Here is a 20,466-nt window from a genome sequence, read left to right as displayed (position 1 = left end):
TTAATGGACAGAAAATCATATGTTGGAGTTGCACAATATTATACTAAGTGTTCCCTGCATGAATATTTTACTCTGAGTACAGAAAACCAAATATAATGAGACAAAATCATAAGAAAGTAAAATAAGAAGCAAAGAGAGGTGAAGTGAGAGAGAAAGAGAGATAAAAGCTGTTTATATATCTAATGCTTCTGTCAGCAGAGATCACCGGAGGCTGACATCTGTGTCCTGGCTTCACATATTTCCATTGTCAAGGCAAACATCTTATCAGCTAGGATTTTTTGGCAGAGGCAACAGTCCTGCCACCGGGGCTGAAATCGAGGGGTGACACCCGCCCGCGACAAGCAACGGGATCCGGGGCCGCATTCTACCAGTGGCAGCCAATTAAGTGGCTGCCGCCAGGGCTGCCATCCTTATAAAGGACAGCGGCATTCTCCCAAAAGCTGCTGACCCTCCAATTGGGCTGGCACCTTAGCAGCCCAACAGCGCCACCGCCACCAGTGGCCATTGCTGGGGCTGCACTTGGGCGATGATGGCCAGAGTCCTTGAAGAGGGGTATGTGGGGTTGTGATTAACCGACAATATGGGGAAGGGGTCTTGGTGGACAGGTGGCACCATTGCTGTGGCACCAGACATTTATGCCTGAGGGCCCCTCAATGGGCCAAAAAGTGGCCAAAAAGGCACAGCGGCGTGACCTCCCGACGCAGGCAAAATGCCCGCAGAGGCAGGAAGTGGCCCTTATTTAAGTGGCTCAATTGACCTCCCAGTGGGCATCCAGGCTGTGAAGTTTCTCAACACTAGCAAAATGGCACGGTAGTGGGAATATATCCCCTGATGCCTTCCCGTGCCATTTAGCCAGTCTTCCCGCCTCCCGGACTGCACCAAAGGGCTCAAAACATTCCAGCCATGCTGACAGAACACAAGAAGCCAGGCCATGCATTACAAGCACCTAAAAAGAGGTGGAGAGGGTGTGGCTGGAATTTGGTCAGAAGGCCAGAGGTCCCGGCATCAGGAACAGAAGCAGCAGACATTGCCACCTGCAGGGGGGTGGGGTGTGGCTAAAGTTTGGAATTACATTAGAGCCAGCCAATTAACCTCTGGGAGGCTGGTGAGCAGTCCACTGAGGTGGTGCAGGCAAGTGACAGCAAAGAGGGAGGCCAACGCACTTACTGAAATGGCAGTAGGACAATCCAAGGTAGCCCCCCAGTTTACTGAGGCCTCCCTGCAGGTGCTCTGCCAGGCTGCTCAGGGAAGGAGGGAGGTCCTGTTCCCTTGCGATGGCAGGAGAAGACTGGCTCGGCAGATGAAGCAAGCCTGGATGGAGATCGCAGAGAAGATCAGCAGCTGTGGAGTCATCCCTCAAACCTGGCTACAGTGCATAAGACAGTCAATGACCTCATGCATTCCAACAAGGTGAGTGCTGCTCACATTGTTAACCTTACAGCCTTATATGTGACGAAGGGTCAATGGCAAATTGGTAGAAAGGGATGCCCACCCCATCACTGGCATTGGCCATGCAGCAGCACTGGCTGTCAGAGACAGATCACCCTCCCTGTGAAGGGCCCTGGTCAGTACCAGTTAACTTCTGCACTGCTGCCTCTGTGTGGCCACATACAGGAGGCATTCCTGTGGCACCATCATGGGCAATCAGGCTACCACCAGCATAGGCATTGTGTGTGTCTTTGATGGGCGACTAACAATGAACATTTATGTGTTTGCAGGAGAAGAGAGTGCATAACATGAGGGAGAGGGCCAAAATGGATGGCGGGGCCCCTTTACTGTCCTGACCGATGGAGGAAGAGGGTCTGGAGGTGAGCTGGTCCATAGCTGATGGTGAGATGGGAGTGGAGCCCCAAGACAGTGAGTGACCTAATGGATAGGCACAAGGGATCCTCTGACGAGCACAAGGCATAGATGTTCATATGTCTACCATTGGACACATGGAGCTCCACACTAGAAATCATAGAAAGTTTAAGGCACAGAAAGAGACCACTTGGCCCATCGAGTCTGTGCCTGCTGAGAAATGATCCACCCATTCTAATTCCACCTTGCAGCATTTGGTCAGTAGCATTGCAGATTATGGCACTTGAGGTGCATATCCAGTCTCCCTTAGAATGAGTTGAGGGTTTCTGCCTCAATTACCTTTTCAGGCAGTGAGTTCCAGACCCCCGCCACTGTCGGGGTGAAAAAGTTTTTCCTTAACGCCCCTGTAATTTTTCTACCAATCACTTTAAATCTGTACCACCTAGTCACTGAGCTCTCTGCTAAGGTGAATTCGCCCTTCACCTCCACTCTATCCAAGACCCTCAAAATTTTGTACATTTCAATCAGATCTCCCCTCAGCCTTCGCTGTTCCAAGACGAACAACCCCAGCCTATCCAATCTTTCCTCATAACTGCACTTTTCCAGTCCTGGAAACATCCTTGTAAATCTCCTCTGTACCCTTTCCAGTGCAATTACATCCTTTCTGTAATGAGGTGACCAGAACTGCACGCAGTACTCAAGTTGTGGCCTAACCAATGAGTTATATAGTTCTAGCATAACGTCCCTGCTCTTATATTCTATACCTCGGCTGATAAAGGAAAGGATTCCATATGCCTTCTTAATCACCTTATCGACCTGTCCTGATACCTTCAGGGATCTGTGGACATTCACTCCAAGGTACCTTACTTCCTCTGCACTTCTCAGTATTTTCCCATTAATCGTATATTCCTTTGCCTTGTTTGACCTCCCCAAATGCATCACCTCACACTTCTCTGGGTTGTCTTCCATTTGCCACTTTTCTGCCCATCTGACCAGACTATCAATATCTTCTGATTAGGCACACTACAGCCTGCCGGACTGAACCAATGTTCAATCATTTCAGAGCATGACGGGCCCCCCATTTTACTTTTATTTTTAGTTATTTTTTCTTTTTCCTTTTAAAAAATTTTTTTTTGTGTTTAGTTTATTTTATTTCATCTTAGTTTGTTCAGTTTGCTTACCACTGTTTTTTTTCATGTTTGTACTTGCGGCTGTTCAATTTCAGTCCATTAACACCCTATCTGTACTAATGCTTTGTCTTTCAACACACCATTAACATATTGTTTGCCTTTGCTCCACGACCTTCTGGTCAGCTATTCTGGGACCTTGTCCTATTTAACCTTCTCCTTTGTTATCTCTTGCCCCACCCCGCTTTACTTGTTTATAACCTTTTACATTTCTAATATTTGCTAGTTCTGAAGAAGGGTCACTGACCCGAAACGTTAACTCTGCTTCTCTCTCCACAGATGCTGCCAGACCTGCTGAGTATTTCCAGCATTTCTTGTTTTTATTTCAGATTTCCAGCATCTTTGGTGACACTGCTGCTCTGACAATAGTAAGAAGTTGAGCCTCTGATGGTCTCTGGTGGGTAACGTCTTTTGCACACAAGTGGCTGGTTGCATGTCCCTTCTGCACCCTCCTCATCCAGGCCCCTTTGAGGCTGATGCTCCTGAAACCCCTCTGGTTGCCGCTGCCCTGCTGCCTGTGGCTGCAGCTGTAACCCTCACTGATGCTCCTCCTCACTGGAGGCCTCAAAAGCCTGAGTGAATGAGGGCCATATCGAATAGCTGCAGTCAGTTCTCAGTGCCTCCCACTCCCCTTGCTGTGTACATACAAGTGTCAAGTCTGTGATGGCACTCAAGCGGTATGCCCCCGCTGTGATAGGCAAGTTTGTACCTGCTCCCAATTGATACCTTCATTTCCCATTCAGTTCCACCCTACCTGCCAAATCAAGCTACCATTCGTAATGGCTGCCAACTGTAGCAAGCACTGACATCCCACTAATCCACCCCTTCCTTATACCTGGCGAGTCTCTGAAGCCCTGCTGTTCCCATGCGCCTGTCGAAAAATTAGAAAACGTTTGATAAAATAGCAGTTAATTGCCTGATTAACAGACTTAATTACCTTTCCTGCCATGTTCCAGTGCAAGGTCCTCCCACCAGCCCAGCTGCCTTTTGTAATATCCAGTTGCAACGTAAAGATATCGAATTCTCACCCAGCGCCTTTCACCACAATATTACACAGCACACATGCATGAAGCCTACTACAGTATAAATGGTCTTGCTGATCAAGAAAGCAAGATAACTGGATGCAGGAGCAGGAAACTTTAAAGAATTGTATCATTGAAGTTATATTCTAATCATCAATCATTAAAAAATTGTTTTCAGTTTTATCTTGCTATGTTCACATTTACACAGAGGAGAAAAGGAGGGAAGCCCCAGGAAAGGGTGAATTATATACAGAAGGCAAATCATGACCTGAAAGCCTTATGATGTGACAGGGACAGTGGCATTCCATCAAGATGTTTATCAAGGGTATTTATGTAGACTGGAAGATGCATTGTGAGACTGTTTAAATTAAGGTTTCCATAGAGATAAAACACTCTTTTTATGAGGCTTCCGAGAGACATAAAAAGAGTTTTTCTTAGCCAAGCCACAACATACCACACTTTTGAGCATCCAAAGGCTTTTAAAAATGTACTTTTGTAACCCTATTGGAAAAGAGAACTGAACAATGCTGTAAAGCAACCCAGCTGCTTTGGAATAAATTTTCTAAGGAAGTGTGTGAGAATAAAGATAAATCAGATACCTGCTGGAGTGTCTGTGGTAAAATCCATACTGGGGAAGTGTCACACACAGTCATGACAAGCTGAAGAAACCAGGCAAAACTACCAACATTTATAACCAGCCAGCCACATCTTCTCTCTTCCAAAGGTGTATGATTCTGATAGAAAAGAATGAGACTGAAAATCTGCAGCCTTTCTACTACTCCTGCTATAGCTTTGGTGAGACAACGCTGGAAAGGGTGGAATTTTGGTCAGGACTCAGGTTCTCCAGAATTTTCGATTGAGTTTCTGGGCAGAGCCTTAGTCTGTCCCAAACAAGATAATCAGTGCAAGAGGAGAATGGGCCATGGACTCTCTTGGAACTCCCGGCCTTCAGAGGGAGCTGGCATAGGTTCGACAGTACCTTGCTGACAGTCAGTGGAAGTGGAGACCACCTGGCGCCCAGGTTGTGATCATGGCCTGGGCCCTTGAAGGACAAGCCAGGTCAGTTTTTTTAAAAAAGAAAAACATAACTTAGCTTAATGCAATCTTTGTACCAACTGTGCAACTTTTAGTGGCGTAAACAATAGGGGTCCCAGGTAGGTGCGTTTTGGCACAATGGGATGCAATACCCCACAGCCATTTGACCCTAAAATAGATTACATTTATAGTTGCCACCATGGCAGCTGGGGAATTTGAAAGCAATTCATTAAATAAATTTGGATAATTAAAAAGTATCAGTAATGATGACCATGAAACTATCGGATTCTCATTAAAAATCCATCTGGTTCACTAATGGTCTTTAGGGAAGGAAATTTGCTGTTCTTTCCCAGTCTGGCCTATATGTGACTCCAGACGTACAGCAATGTGGTTGACACTTATCTCTGAAACGGCCTAGTAAGCCATTCAGTTGTATTCAAGAAGGTGGCTGACCACCACCTTCAATTAGCATATATGCTGGTCTTGCCAGCTACGCCCACATCCTGTGAATGAATTAAAAAAAAGATTTGACTTTATACAAATTTAAATTTTGACTCTGGTCCTACTTAATCAATTAAATGGAACAAACTGTCAATTTGAACACTATCTATTATCTTTATCATGCTCTCAACCTTAATCAGGTCAGCCCCCAAGCAATATGCCATCTAATTTTTATTTGTTGTGTGCAGCCTATTCATTTAATTGCATGGGCCCTTTAAATTTTTTTGCACAGACACTCACGCACGATATCTTAAAGGGGCCAACTTGTGCTAGGCCTGTGTGAGAACTTCAGGCTTGCTTCATGACGACACGGCCGTGCAGCTAAGAGGGAACATTGACTCAAGTGCTCCCAATTCTTATAGCCTACCTTCATAACTAAAATGCTTTAAACTGGGAATTAGTCCGTTGCAAGCTTTGCGAAGTCTTAATATCACCCACAATGCGAGAAGACCAAAACTGGACATAATATTCCAAGTGAGGCCTGACCCAGATCTTGCACAAGGACAAAATAGAATAATCAATGGTCCTATGAATGCATCCCAACACCCTATTTGATTTAGCTATTGCTTTATGACATTGATTTTTCTTTATTTATTCATGGGATGTGAGCATTTTAGGCAAGGCCAGCATTTGGTGCCCATCCCTAATTGCACTTAAAAAGTGGTGTTGAGCCGCATTCTTGAACCACTGCAGTCCATGTGAGGTAGAGACACCCATGGTGCTGTTGGGAAGGGAGTTCCAGATTTTTGACCCACTGACCGGGAAGGAACGGCGATATAGTTCCAAGTCAGGATGGTGTGTGACTTGGAGGGGAACTTGCAGGTGGCGGTGTTCCCATGTACCTGCTGCCTGCGTCCTTCTAGGTGGTAGAGATCACGGGTTTGGAAGGTGCTGTCGAAGGAGCCTTGGCGAGTTGCTGCAGTGCATCTTGTAGATGGTACACACTGCTGCCAGTGTGTGTCGGTGGTGGAGGGAGTGAATGTTTACAATGGTGGATGAGGTACCGATCAAGTGTGCTATTTTGTCCTGGATGTTGTCAAGTTTTTTGAGTGCTGGAGCTGCACTCATCCAGGCAACTGAAGGGTATTGCATTTGCACTCCTGACTTGTGACTTGTAGATGGTGGATAGGCTTTGGGAAGTCAGGAGGTGCGTTACTCGCTGTAGAATTTACCACCTCTAACCTGCTTTTGTAGCCACAGTATTTACATAGCTGGTCCAGTTAATTTTCTGGTCAATGGTAAGCCCTAGGATGTGGTGGGTTTAGTGATGGTAATGCCATTGAATGTCAAGGGGAGATGGTTAGATTCTCTCTTGTTGAAGATTGTCATTGCCTGGCATTTGTGTGGTGAGAATTTAACTTGCCACTTATCAGCCCAAGCCTGAATGTTGTCCTGGTCCTGCTGCCTGGGGCACGCACTGTTTCAGTATCTGAGGAGTTGCGAATGCGAACACTATGCAATCGTAAGTGAACATCCAAACTTCTAACCTTATGTTGGAGAGAAGGTCATTGATGAAGCAGCTGAAGATAGTTTCGCCAAGACACTACCCTAAGGAACTCTTGCAGTGAGGCAGGGAGGCTGAGATGATCAGACTCCAACCAGTGGAGGGTTTTCCCCCGATTCCCATTAACTTTGATTTTGCTAGGGCTCCTTGAATCCACTCTCGGTCAAATGCTGCCTTGATGTCAAAAGCAATAACTCTCACCTCACCTCTGGAATTCAGTTCTTTTGTCCATGTTTGGACCAAGGCTGTAATAAGGTCTGGAGCTGAGTGATCCTGGTGGAATCCAAACTGAACATCGGTAGGTTGTTGCTGAATAAGTGCGCTCATAAATCTTTAAAGATCTATGCACTAGAAAATCCAGATCGCTTTCTTTCTTCGCCTCTGTGCTAAGTTAAGAAATACCAACCACACCTTTTATTGTTTAAACTCTTCACTACATGACAATTTCATACATTACAATGGTGACTACATTTCCAAGTGCTTCATTGGCTGTAAAGTGCTTTGGAAAGCCCTGAGGTCTTGAAAGTCACTATACTAGTGCAAGTTCTTTCTTCCTTTCACCCTTAATTTATAATTTCCTTGGAGGTTTCCCATTATTGACCTTAAGGCAGCAGGGAAAATTTTTCTGCACATCCCTTCTGCTTTTCCCATCCCTGAAAAGCTGCTCTCACTGATAATTTCTTCCATCTATTGTAACCACATAGTGCTTGCTCCTGTCTTCATACAGATTATGGGCAGTATGCTAATATATGGCAAGGTCAGAATTGCCAGTGTCAATTGTTTACTCCATTCTACTTTTCTTGCAGGAGAAGACCACCCCTAACAAGCACGAGAGAAGCTGCACAGGAGGAGCTCCCTCCCCGGAATCCAGACTCTCAACTCTTGTCAAGAGACTGCACTAGAAATCTTTGCAGGGTCAATAAAGAAAGTTAATTTTCTGTCAACTAACACCCTCTCTGTACTAATGCTTTGTCTTTCACCAGACCATTAACATACCGTTTGCCTTTGCCCCATGACCTTCCGGTCAGTTATTCTCTGTGACCCTCTGTCCCATCAACACCTTCTCTTTTATTATCTCTTGTCCCATCCACACTTGAGTTGCTTAAAACCTATTACATTTCTGAGATCCATGACAGGTAGAGTCAGTATGAGAGCAGTGACATCCCTGAAGTGCAAAAGAAGGGCCTATGTTAGCATTAATGTGTTGTGGAACTTAGCAATAGTGCATCCTTGATCTTTCAGGAGAAGAGGGCCCACAACAACAGGGAGTCGGCCAGGACCGGTGGCGGGGTGCCCAACCTGCAGCCTTTATCTCAGGCTGAAGAGAAGGTGCTCGAGTTAGCTAGGAGCCAAGGAGGACATGCCATATCCAATGTCCAGCTCAGGGTTCCAGCTGAAGAGATTATCAACAAACAGAATGAATCGAGCTTATATTTTCCAGAGAAACGCAATGCTGTCATCATTGCGACATGTCTACCATAACACCTGTTCTTTATATTTTATCTTGCAGGGCACTGCTTGAAAATGCTTAGAGACATTGAGGAAACAACGACAATCTCCGAGGATGAGCAACACTTACAGGATGCATTGTCCCATGACTCTCCTGCACCTTACACCAGTGCAGATACTCTCACGTCAGTGGGTATCCGATTAGCATTAGATTCGGGGCCACAAGCTGTTGAGAGCACCACACACGCGCCCGAGCAGCTGGCTGAGGCTGAGACAGCTGAGGCCTCTGACAGTCAGAGAATTGTGGGTGACCAGGCCCAAGCTGAGCCCCAGGCTGAAGACGAGCTTGAGGGAGAGGTAAGGCAACATCTGGCAGAGATGCAGAGGCCAGGCTTAGCCTTGAGTGGATGATGGAAGAGTCCATCCCTCCCATGACTGCTACCATGTCCCAGGCATGTGAGCGCATGGCTTCATCTATTGAGAGGTTGGCGACCCTCATGGAAAGCCAAATTCCACAGATGTGCCATGACCTGCAAACCCTTGCCTTGACCATGACTTCAAATCAGCAGTAGCAGGGGAAGAGAAGGACCAGGAACCTGCAGAGTGTTCCCATTCCAATCCTTCTCCGGGGAGCAGAGATGTTCCAACGAGCCTTTCGAGGGAGGAGGAGAGGCTGCGCTCCACATCTGGGGTCTCCCCTCAGGGTGATGTGAGTGTGGACTCGTGCTCCTCAGCCCCTCCGCCAGTGAATCCAGCTCCAGCAGTCTCAAACACCTGAGGACAGTCCTGCACCAGTGCAGGAAGCCTTCAGGCAGCCAGGGCCCTCCAGGCCTCAAATACCCAGAGGATGACCGCCGACGCATCCCAGGTCAAGGGGCATTTTGATCAGCAGCCTGCCTCCAGACCAGCGGCTAGCACAGAGGTAACACCTCGATGGAGCACTCGCAAACGTATTAAAAAGACGCCTTGACACATTTGAGTATTCACAGGTGAAACAGTCTCGAGGGACAATGGGTAAGCACCTAGAGATGATCAGTGGTTTGTAGAGCAGTGCCTGGAGTGGCTATAAAGGCCAATTCAGACTCTTCCACAGGCGCTGCAGATAAAATTGGTTGTCGGGGCTGTTACACAGTTGGCTCTCTCCTTGCAATTCTGTCTTTTTTCCTGCCGACTGCTAAGTCTCTTCGACGCGCCACTCTTTAGCCCCGCCTTTATGGCTGTCCGCCAGCTCTGGCGATCACTGGCAACTGACTCCCACGACTTGTGGTCAATGTCACAGGACTTCATGTCGCGTTTGCAGACGTCTTTAAAGTGGAGACATGGACGGCCGGTGTGTCTGATACCAGTGACGAGCTTGCTGTACAATGTGTCCTTGGGGATCCTGCCATCTTCCATGCGGCTCACATGGCCAAGCCATCTCAAGTGCTGCTGGCTCAGTAGGGTGTATATGCTGGGGATGTTGGCTGCCTTGAGGACTTCTGCGTTGGAGATACGATCCTGCCACCAGATGCCAAGGATTCTCCGGAGGCAGCAAAGATGGAATGAGTTGAGACGTTGCTTTTGGCTGACATACATTGTCCAGGTCTCGCTGCCGTAGGGCAAGTAACTGAGGACACAGGCTTGAAACACTTGGACTTTTGTGTTCTGTGTCAGTGCGCCATTTTCCCATACTCTGTTGGCCAGTCTGGACATAGCAGTGGATTTCTGCATCGAGAGACAGGTTACTGGTGATAGTTGAGCCTTGGTAGTTGAACTCTTGAACCACTTCCAGAGCGTGGTCGCCGATATTAATGGATGGAGCATTTCTGATGTCCTGTCCCATGATGTTCGTTTTCTTGAGGCTGATGGTTAGGCCAAATTTGTTGCAATCCTGTCGATAAGTCTCTGCAGACACTCTTCTGTGTGGGATGTTAATGCAGCATCGTCAGCAAAGAGGAGTTCCCTGATGAGGACCTTCCGTACTTTGGTCTTTGCTCTAAGACGGGCAAGGTTGAACAACCTGCCATCTGATCTTGTGTGGAGGAAAATTCCTTCTTCTCAAGACTTGAACACATGTGAGAGCAGCAATGTAGGTGCGAGAACACAGCTCTGTTTCATGCCACTCAGGATAGGAAAGGGGTCTGATGAATTGTGCCTTTCATATTGTCATGGAATGAGGTGATGATACTTAGTAGCTTTGGTGGACATCCGATCTTTTCTAGTCGTCTGAAAAGACCACTTCTGCTGACGAGGTCAAAGGCTTTGGTGAGATCTATGAAAGCAACGTAGAGGGGCATCTGTTGTTCGCGGCATTTCTCCTGTAGCTGGTGAAGGGAGAACAGCATGTCAATGGTCGATCTCTCTGCTCGAAAGCCGCACTGTGCCTCAGGGTAGACACGCTCAGCCAGCTTCTGAAGTCTGTTTAAAACGACTTGAGCGAAGACTTTCCCCGCTATGCTGAGCAGGGAGATTCCGCGGTTGTTGTTGCAGTCACCGTGGTCACCCTTGTTCTTATAGAGGGTGATAATATTGGCATCGCACGTGTCCTGTGGTATTGCTCCCTCATCCCAGCACAGGCAAAGCAGTTCATGGAGTGCTGAGAGTATAGCAGGCTTGGCATTCTTGATTATTTCAGGGGTAATGCCGTCCTTTCAGGGGCTGTTCCACAGGCGAGAGAATTAATGGCATCACTGAGTTCCGATTTTGTTGGCTGTACGTCCAGCTCATCCATGACTGTCAGAGACTGGGCTGCATTGAGGCGGTATCAGTGACAACATTTACCCTGGAGTACAGTTCTAGGTAGTGCTCCACCCAGCGGTCCATTTGCTTGCGTTGGTCAGTGAATGTGTCCCCTGATTTAGATTTGAGGGGGGCGATCTTCTTGATGGTTGGCCCAAAAGCTCTCTTAATGCCATCATACATTCCTCTGATGTTGCCGGTGTCAAAGGCCAGCTGAATACGACTGCACAGTGGTTGCCAGTAGTCATTTGCACAGTCAGTTGCCAGTAGTCATTTGTTCTTTGTGCAGCGCATCTGACTACTTTATGTGCTACGGATGTTAACTCGCTGGGGGCTTTCTTGTAGTTCAACAGTGCAGTGTGCTTAGCGGCTATGACTGGTTCCAGCTCTTCAAAGTGAGATTGAAACCAGTCTGCATTCTGCTTCTCACATTTGCCAATGGTGGTCATTGCTGAGTCATAGATGGCATCTCTGATGTGAGCCCACTTTCTCTCAACATCCCCTGCAGGAGTGTTTTGAAGGGCTTTTTCAAGTGAATTCAGAAACGTATGTAACAGCTGTGGATAAGAAATTCTGTTAGTGTTGATGTGCGGGCAGCCCTTCTGTTTGGAGTGATGTGGCTTCTTTGGTTTGAGTCTAACTTTGCTGCACACCAGGGAGTGGTCGGTGTCGCTGTCCACACTGTGGACGCTGCGTGTGATTTGGACACTGTTTATAGAGGCTCGCCTTGTGACGGTGAGGTCCAATTGGTGCCAACGACATGATCTTGGGTGTCTCCATGAAACCTAGTGACAGGGTTTAGTATGAAAGAATGAGTTGGTGATTCAGAGGTTATGATAGGTACACAACTCCAGCAGTCTCTGTCCATTCTCATTCATCCTTCCAATGCCATAGCACCCAAGGCAGGAGGGCCATGAGTCATGGTCGGCCCCAACCCTGGCATTAAAGTCCCCCAGCAGGAACAAATGTTCGGTATTAGGAATGCTACTAATGATATTATGGAGTTCCTCGTAGGACTGGTCTTTAACTTCATGTGGGGAGCAGAGTGTTGGAGCATAGATGCTGAGTAGGTGTACTAGACCAGAGGCGGTGAGCAGTCGGATGGACAGTATGCGTTCCGAGCCATTTGAAGGTGGCTCTATCATGCTGAGCAAAGAATCTTTGATGGTGAAGCACACTCCATGCTGTCTTGGTTCTTCAGGATCCCTACCCTGCCAGTAGAAAGTGTAGTCTTGCTGTCTTAGAGATCCGCTCACAGGGAGGCGTGTCTCCTGAAGTGCTGCAATGTCCACATTGAGTCTACTGAGCTCGTTGTTAATGATGGCGGTCTTCCGAGAGTCGTTGATTTGTGTAAGGTCTTCTGGCAAGCCGTGACACATAGTTCTGACATTCCAGCTTGCAAAACGAAGGGCTGGTACCTTCTTTCCTTTTTTTGTCGTGCTGTTGGTGCGGTGTTACAGTCCACTTGTCAGGCAATGACCCTGAGCTCCAAGCACCCATTGAAGCAGGTGGACTGTAGTGGGACAGAACCTTTCTGATCGGGAACAAAAACAAGAAATGCTGGAATCACTCAGCAGGTCTGGCAGCATCTGTGGAAAGAGAAGCAGAGTTAACGTTTCGGGTCAGTGACCCTTCTTCGGAACTTTCTGATCGGGGGCTGCCCGGTTGAGGTGGGCGGCAGCCGTCCAGTGAGATGTGATTACCTCTCCCACTGACAAAGGCAACCAGTGGCGCCCAATCTCTACTAATTGAGCTGGACTTATGACCCATAACTGCTGTCTTCCATGTTGTTTTGGTCGCTGTGAGGCGAATATGGAGTGACCTCTCCATGGTGCATGCCTGGGCAGAATGTATGGAGGTTGTGAGTTGCCCAAGCACCTTCCTAGTGGGGTCCAAAGGAGTGCAAAGCACGACGTTTGGCATCGGTATGGCTGCAGGAACTGCCGGAAACATGCCTAAGGTGACACATGACCGCCTTAGGGATTCTGCTCCGAATTTTCTGTCAGGGTTTACTCCCTTAGCCTTAGTCTGTCCCGGGATGCCTGCAAGGGATTGGGGTTGTTAGCTCCTTTCCCTGAGCAGGGGTCCTAATAAATAAACTGTGTGATTACACGGAGGGAAAGGGAAGGGGGGAGGGGTGTGAGGAGGGAGGGGGAGCGAGGGGGTGGGGAGAAGCGGGAAGGGGGACAGGGGGTGTGAGGGGGGGGAAGGGGGTAAGAGGGTGCGAGGGAGAGGGGGTGCGAGGGGGGAAGGGGGTGCTCGGGGGAAGGAGGTGTGAGGGGCAGGGGTAAGGGAATGCGACGGGGGAAGGTGGTGCGAGGGGGATGGGGGTGCGGGTGGGGAGGGGGTGCGGAGGGATGTGAGGGGGGAGGGAGAAGGGGTGCGAGGGGGTGGATGTGGGGGTGGAAGGTGATGCGAGGGGGAAGGAGAGAAGTGGGTGCGGGGGGAAGAGGGTGCGAGGGAGAGGAGGTGCGAGGGGAAAGGGGGTGCAAGGGGGGAAGGGGGTGTGAGGGGGCGGGGTAAGGGAGTGAGAGGGGGGAAGGTGGTGCGAGGGGGGAAGAGGGAGGGATTGGGGGGAAGGAGGTGCAAGGGGGGGTGGGGTGGGGTGGAGTGGGGGTCAGTGCAATGGCCGGCCATGATGTGGACCTTCTTCTAGCGGGATCCAATCAAGGATTTTTGTACGAGACCTGCGGGGGGGCCGAGGCCTCGTTGGGCCTTTGGCATGCGCTCATTGTCGCCCCAGTCTGGGCACTGTGGCTCTGGCTCCGACGCGACCCCGTAGCGGCTCCAGCATTAAACAAGCAGCAGGAGTTTGAGCTCTCTGTGCGCATCTCCATCATTAGCATGCCAATATGCATGAGGTGGATTTGCACGAATGATGTCACATGGGCAATGGTTCAGTTTGTTGCTGCCATTCGTGCTGGAGAGACAGATGTTGTGGAGGCAGAGGACTTGAGGTTACCTGCATGATGGTGAGTTTTGTTAGCAAACTTATTTATTGAAATTCATGGTTTATGGAAACACATAATTGTTAGTTTCTGCCTTCCTCCCTTGCTCGCAGCTCACTATGTCTGACCTCCATCACTGCTCTCTGATTTTCCATGCATGCTTGGCCTTGTGTGTGCTCTGTGTCCTCTTTGTTGGAGGATGTCTCATGCTCCCGTACTTCTTCATCTTGCAAGGCCTCCCCCGCTCTGTAGTGCGATATTGTGTAGAATGCAGCAGACTACAATGATGCGCGCAATCCTGTCTGGTGCATACTGCAGCGCTCCACCAGATCTGTTGAGGCAGAGGAACTGCATCTTCAGCATACAAATGGCCTGCTCGATGGTCGCTCAGGTGGAGCCGTGGCAGGCGTTGCAACGCTCTTCAGCATCATTGCTGGGTTTCCTCACTGGCGTCAGAAGCCATGTTATCAATCCCTTATCCTTGTTAATTGTGTATCAGTTGTTTAATTATATGCAGGTGGAGGGTGTTAATTGGGATCTTGGGCACTTACAAGGAGACACTTACTGACACTGATGGAGATTTGAGTGAGGAACTACATGTTTGCAATCCTTTTACTCTGTACAATAAATGTGAAACTGAGGAAAGATTGGCTCCAGCATTATCCTTCCGCAACCAGCTTTCTGGAATATAACAATTCCCAAGAATCCAGGCTGAAGATGAGCATGGGGTATTGAAAAGCAGTGGCACCTGGGACTGTTGAAGTATGAATGAATCATGGCAGCTGTTGGAAGCAGGCACACACTTCTAGGAAGTGACTTCTGTGATTGCATACTATTTGGACATTAATTGAATGAAACCCCTTTCTGTTTATGAAGGCAGCTGGTTGGACCGTGGGAGCCTTCATGGCCACATGCATGCAGTCGATCACACTTTGGACCTGTGGGGATCCCACAATGGCCCCAAATCCAATAGCCTTCTCGGCCTGACTCTCAGGTTCAGTCCGGTAGCAGATGTGGTCGCTGGCCCTCCTGAGCAGAGCATCGGTCACCTTCTTGATGCAGTGCTGCACTGTGGATTGGGATTTCCCCTCTTCCCCCAACAGTATCCACTTGCAAAGTTCCCCCATTCCCCCATAACAGTATCTACTTGCAGAGTTCCCCTCATCCCTCCAATAGTATCCATTTGCAGGGATCCCCCAGAACAGTATCCACTTGCAGATTTCCCCTCTTCCCCCAACAGTATCCACTTGCAGAGTTCCCCCATCCCCCCACCAGTATCCACTTGCAGAGCTCCCCCCATCCCCCCAACAGTATCCATTTGCAGGGATCCCCCCTTCCCTCACAACAGTATCCACTTGGAGGGATCCCCCCTAACCCGAGCATTATCCACTTGCAGATTTCACCTCTTCCCCCAACAGTATCCACTTGCAAAGCTTCCCCCTTCCCCCACAACAGTATCCACTTGCAAAGTTCCCCTCTTTCCCCACAACAGTATCCACTTGCAAAGTTCCCCCCTTCCCCCACAACAGTATCCACTTGTAGATATCCACTTGCCGATTCTCCAGCCCCCACTGCCAAAAAACCTGCCTTCCAACAGAGCATAAAATCCAGCCCCTGGGGGAATGGAATCCTCCCATCACCTCTTTCCAATCATTAGAGTGACAGATGGAGGCCGTCAAACAACATCTACTGACTGGTTCCAGACCTCATCAATTGGTCTGCCAACCTCATTTATATTACTGGTAAACTACAGGTATCAGTTGTGGCCGCATAGGAAAACCAGGGGAACAAGATCGGCCGACTCAAAGATGGAGATTGGATTCAGTCACATGGGGTGAAATTTATATGGGTTTAAGTGGATTTGATCTTTTTAATGTTCACTTAGTGAAACTTGTGATTCATCCCATGACTTAATTTGGCAGTACGAAGGTGGTTGTGGGATTGAGAAAAGTGAGTTCGTGCCTACTGTCATTAGCATATGCATGGAAGCTGACCCTGTTACTGTAGATGATGTCACTGTGGTGCTGGATGAGGAAGAAGGCGGCCCGAGTTCCTTGGGGGACTCCAGAGAGAATAGTGCAGTTTCAGGAAGAGAAGCTAAGTAGGCTGTGTTTGGATAGGTAGGTATGGAACCATGAGAAAACAGTTCCACAGAGCTGAACAACAGAGAATTGGCGATGGGCAAGATAACACAGTTGATCATTATGAAGAATGGGGAGAGATTGAGGAGGACAAAGAGAAATAATGCTCAGAGGATATTATTTTGGCCAGATTGTTTGTTTGATGTTAATAAGCAGGGCAGAAGCAAAACCAGTGTTCTAACTGTGAATTTTGGAGCAGATGGGCATGGAGCTGGGACAATATTTTTGAGGACCTTTTGAGTGCAAATGGGAAGTTAGAGATGGGGCAGTAACTGGAGAGCATGGAGAGGTTAGGGTGCGGGAGCGGGCGTGGTGGGTGTGTGCTAATGCTGGTGATTTTGAAAGGCTGTTGGACTGTGCTTGAGGAAAGAGAGTCATTAGTAATGTCAGCTGCATTGGAGGCCTGGTGGTGTATCTGAGTGGTCAGAAGATCAAGGGAAGTAGAAGCAGGCCGCATAGAGGATTTGAGTGAAGAGAGGAGATGAAAGCAAAACTGCAGAGTGATGGGGATCAGTACTAAAGTGGGTGGAAGACAGGAGGATAGAGGAAGGTAGCAGCTTAGATAATTAGATGGACAGTCTCAATCTAGGAAGTGAAAGAAACCCAGAACTCTTCATGTGGTTCTGAAGGTGGGGATGGAAGAGTGAGGGAAAGGAATTTGAGGAGGCAATTTTATCATGAAGAAGAGGACGTTTGGTTGTAGTTGTTCTCCAACATCATTAAAATAGATCATGTGGTCATTAATCTCATCATTGTTTGTGGGATCTTGCTACACGCAAACTGGGTGCCATGTTTCATAAGATCATAAGAACTAGGAGCAGGAGTAGGCTGTCCGGCCCCTCGAGCCTGCTCCGCCATTCAATAGGATCATGGCTGATCTTTTCGTGGACTCAGATCCACTTACCCGCGCTCTCACCGTATCCCTTAATTCCTTTATTATTCAAAAAGATATCTACCTTAGCTTTAAAAACGTTTACTGAAGAAGCGTCAACTACTTCACTGGGCAAGGAATTCCATAGATTAACAACCCTCTGGGTGAAGAAGTTCCTTCTTAATTCAGTCCTAAATCTGCTCCCTCTAATCTTGAGGCTATGCCCTCTTGTCCTAGCTTCACCTGCCAGTGGAAACATCCTCTCTACTTGTATCTTATCTATTCCCTTCATAATTTTATATGTTTCTATAAGATCCCCCCTCATTCTTCTGAATTCCAATGAATATAATCCCAATCTACTCAGTCTCTCCTCATAAGCTAACCCCCTCAACTCCGGAATCAACCTAGTGAACCTCCTCTGCACCCTCTCCAGTGCCAGTACATCTTTCTCAAGTAAGGAGACCAAAACTGCACACAGTACTCCAGGTGCGGCCTCACCAGTACCTTATACAGCTGCAACATAACCTCTCTGCTTTTAAACTCAATCCCTTTAGCAATGAAGGACAAAATTCCATTTGCCTTCCTAATTACTTGCTGTACCTGCAGACCAACCTTCTGCGATTCATGCACAAGGACACCCAGGTCCCTCTGCATAGCAGCATGCTGCAACTTTTTACCATTCAAGTAATAATCCTTTTTCCTGTTACTCCTACCGAAATGAATGACTTCACATTTATTAACATTGTATTCCATCTGCCAGACCTTTGCCCACTCACTCAATGTATCTATGTTCCTCTGCAAAGTTTCACAGTCATCTGCACACTTTGCTCTGCCACTCATCTTAGTGTCATCTGCAAACTTTGACACCCTACACGTGGTCCCCAACTCCAAATCATCTATATAAATTGTAAATAATTGCGGTCCCAGCACCGATCCCTGAGGCACACCACTAGTGACTGATTGCCAACCAGAATAGCACTCATTTATCCCCACTCTCTGCTTCCTGTTGGTCAACCAATCCTCTATCCATGCTAATACTTTACCCCTAACGCCATGCATCCTTATCTTATGCAGCAGCCTCTTGTGCGGCACCTTGTCGCAGGCCTTTTGGAAATCTAAGTACACCACATCCACTGGATCCCCATTGTCCACCTTGCTCGTAATGTCATCATAGAATTCCAAAAGATTTGTCAAGCATGACCTGCCCTTCATGAACCCATGCTGCGTCTGCCCAACGGGACAATTTCTATCGAGATGCCCTGCTATTTCTTCCTTGATAATAGACTCAAGCATCTTCCCCACTACAGAGGTTAAGCTAACCGGTCTATAATTCCCCATCTTTTGTCTACCTCCCTTTTTAAACAGTGGCGTCACATCTGCTGTTTTCCAATCTGCTGGGACTACCCCAGAGTCCAGCGAATTTTGGAAAATTACCGCCAGTGCATCTGCTATTTCTCCCGCCATCTCTTTTAGTACCCTGGGATACATTCCATCAGGGCCAGGAGACTTATCAATCCTTAGCTCCATTAGCTTGCCCAACACTACCTCTTCCGTAATAATGATTGTTTCCAGGTCCTCACCTACGTTCGTCTCTTTGTCAATTATTGGCATGTTATTAATGTCCTCCACTGTGAAGACCGATACAAAATACCTGTTCAATGCCTCGGCCATTTCATCATATCCCATAACTAAATTCCCCTTCTCATCCTCTAATTTCCCTACATTGCAGTAGTGACTACAATACAAAAAGTACCTCACTGGCTCTGAAGTACTTTGGGATATCCTGAGGTGGTGAAAGGTACTATATAAATGCAAATACTTTCTTTCTGGAGATCTGGAATAGCAGGCAGTTTTGGTTCAGAAAAACAAGGCAGGATCAGCTTGATGTGGTTAAGCCAGATGTGGCAATGAATGACAAGAATTCTTTTGCACCAGGCACCATTCGGGTTTATGACTCTGCGACTGGAGGAAGCAAAGATTAGGATTGTACCAGAGATAACAGCAGGGGTGGGAATTGGTAAATGTTTTCACTCCTGATGTAATGAAATTGTCAATTATTTTGTAATGGTGATTTGATCATTAATTTTCCTTTTTTTAAGCAGTAGAGAGTCATTAATTAAATCCAGCACCTGAAGATTATAACACATTTGGTTCTGTCTAAATTTGAATAAATTTCAGTTATACTTTTTAAAAGCACAGACTAAATCTTAATTATTCCTCTAAAGGCATTCGCTTGAATTCAGCTATGAGAAGCAGCTTTGGGATTTCACTCTTGATAAAGCATAATATCAGTTTCATGACAGCATTTTGTCCATCAAAAGTTTGTAATCCTCTGAGTCACTGAATCTGATGTATCTTATCAAACCAACAGCAATACTGCTAGATCCTGATGGCATAAACTGTCTTTGTGAACAAGGTTTCCTTGTAAAGAATTGTAATTCATATTCTTTTAGATAATCAAAAAGTTGACAAAACCAATATGTACTTCTCAGACACAAATTCATCAAATCCATCAGTTAATCCTTCACAGTACTGGACACACCATCTTCCCACTTAAAAATCATTCTCTGCACGAGGCCTCACTGTGGCTGCAGTCAGTTTGCTACCTTCTACAGATGAACCAAGAGTTATAAAGCATATCCTCATCATCACAACACATTCATTTTAAAAACAAAACCTGCCCCCCATTCCCTTCAAATGCATCATTTTGAATTAATAAAACTTTTTGTTTGAAATTTGCAAGCACCGAGGTGATTATATTGCTTTTATAAACTAGAAACCAGGTGACAACAGATACAGAGCAGTTGTGCAGTGGCTGAATGCTCTTTATTCAAATGCTTCATAGAATCATCGAATGGTTACAGATCAGAAGGAGGCTATTCAACCTGTCATGTCCGTTCCAGCTCTCTTCACAGAGCAACTCACCTTGTCCCACTCCCCTGCTCTTTCCCTGTAGCCCTGCAAATATTTCCTCTTCAGGTGCTTATCTAATTCCCTTTTGAAAGCCACGATTGAATCTGCCTCCACCACACTCTCAGGCAGTGCATTCCAGATCTAAACCAATCACTGCATAAAAACGGTTTTCCTCATGTTGCTTCCGGTTATATTGTCATTCACCTTAAATTGGTCGCCTGTGGTTCTTAACTCTGCTGCCAATGGGAACAGTTTCCCTCTATCCACTCCGTACAGACCTCTCATGATTTTGAACATCTCTATCAAATCCCCTTTCAACCTTCTCTTCTCTAAGGAAACCAATACCAGATTCTCCAATCTATCCACATAACTGAAGT

Source organism: Heterodontus francisci, chromosome 2 (genome assembly GCF_036365525.1).
Source record: "Heterodontus francisci isolate sHetFra1 chromosome 2, sHetFra1.hap1, whole genome shotgun sequence".
NCBI classification, from domain to species: Eukaryota; Metazoa; Chordata; class Chondrichthyes; order Heterodontiformes; family Heterodontidae; genus Heterodontus; species Heterodontus francisci.
This window is presented reverse-complemented; position numbering follows the sequence as displayed.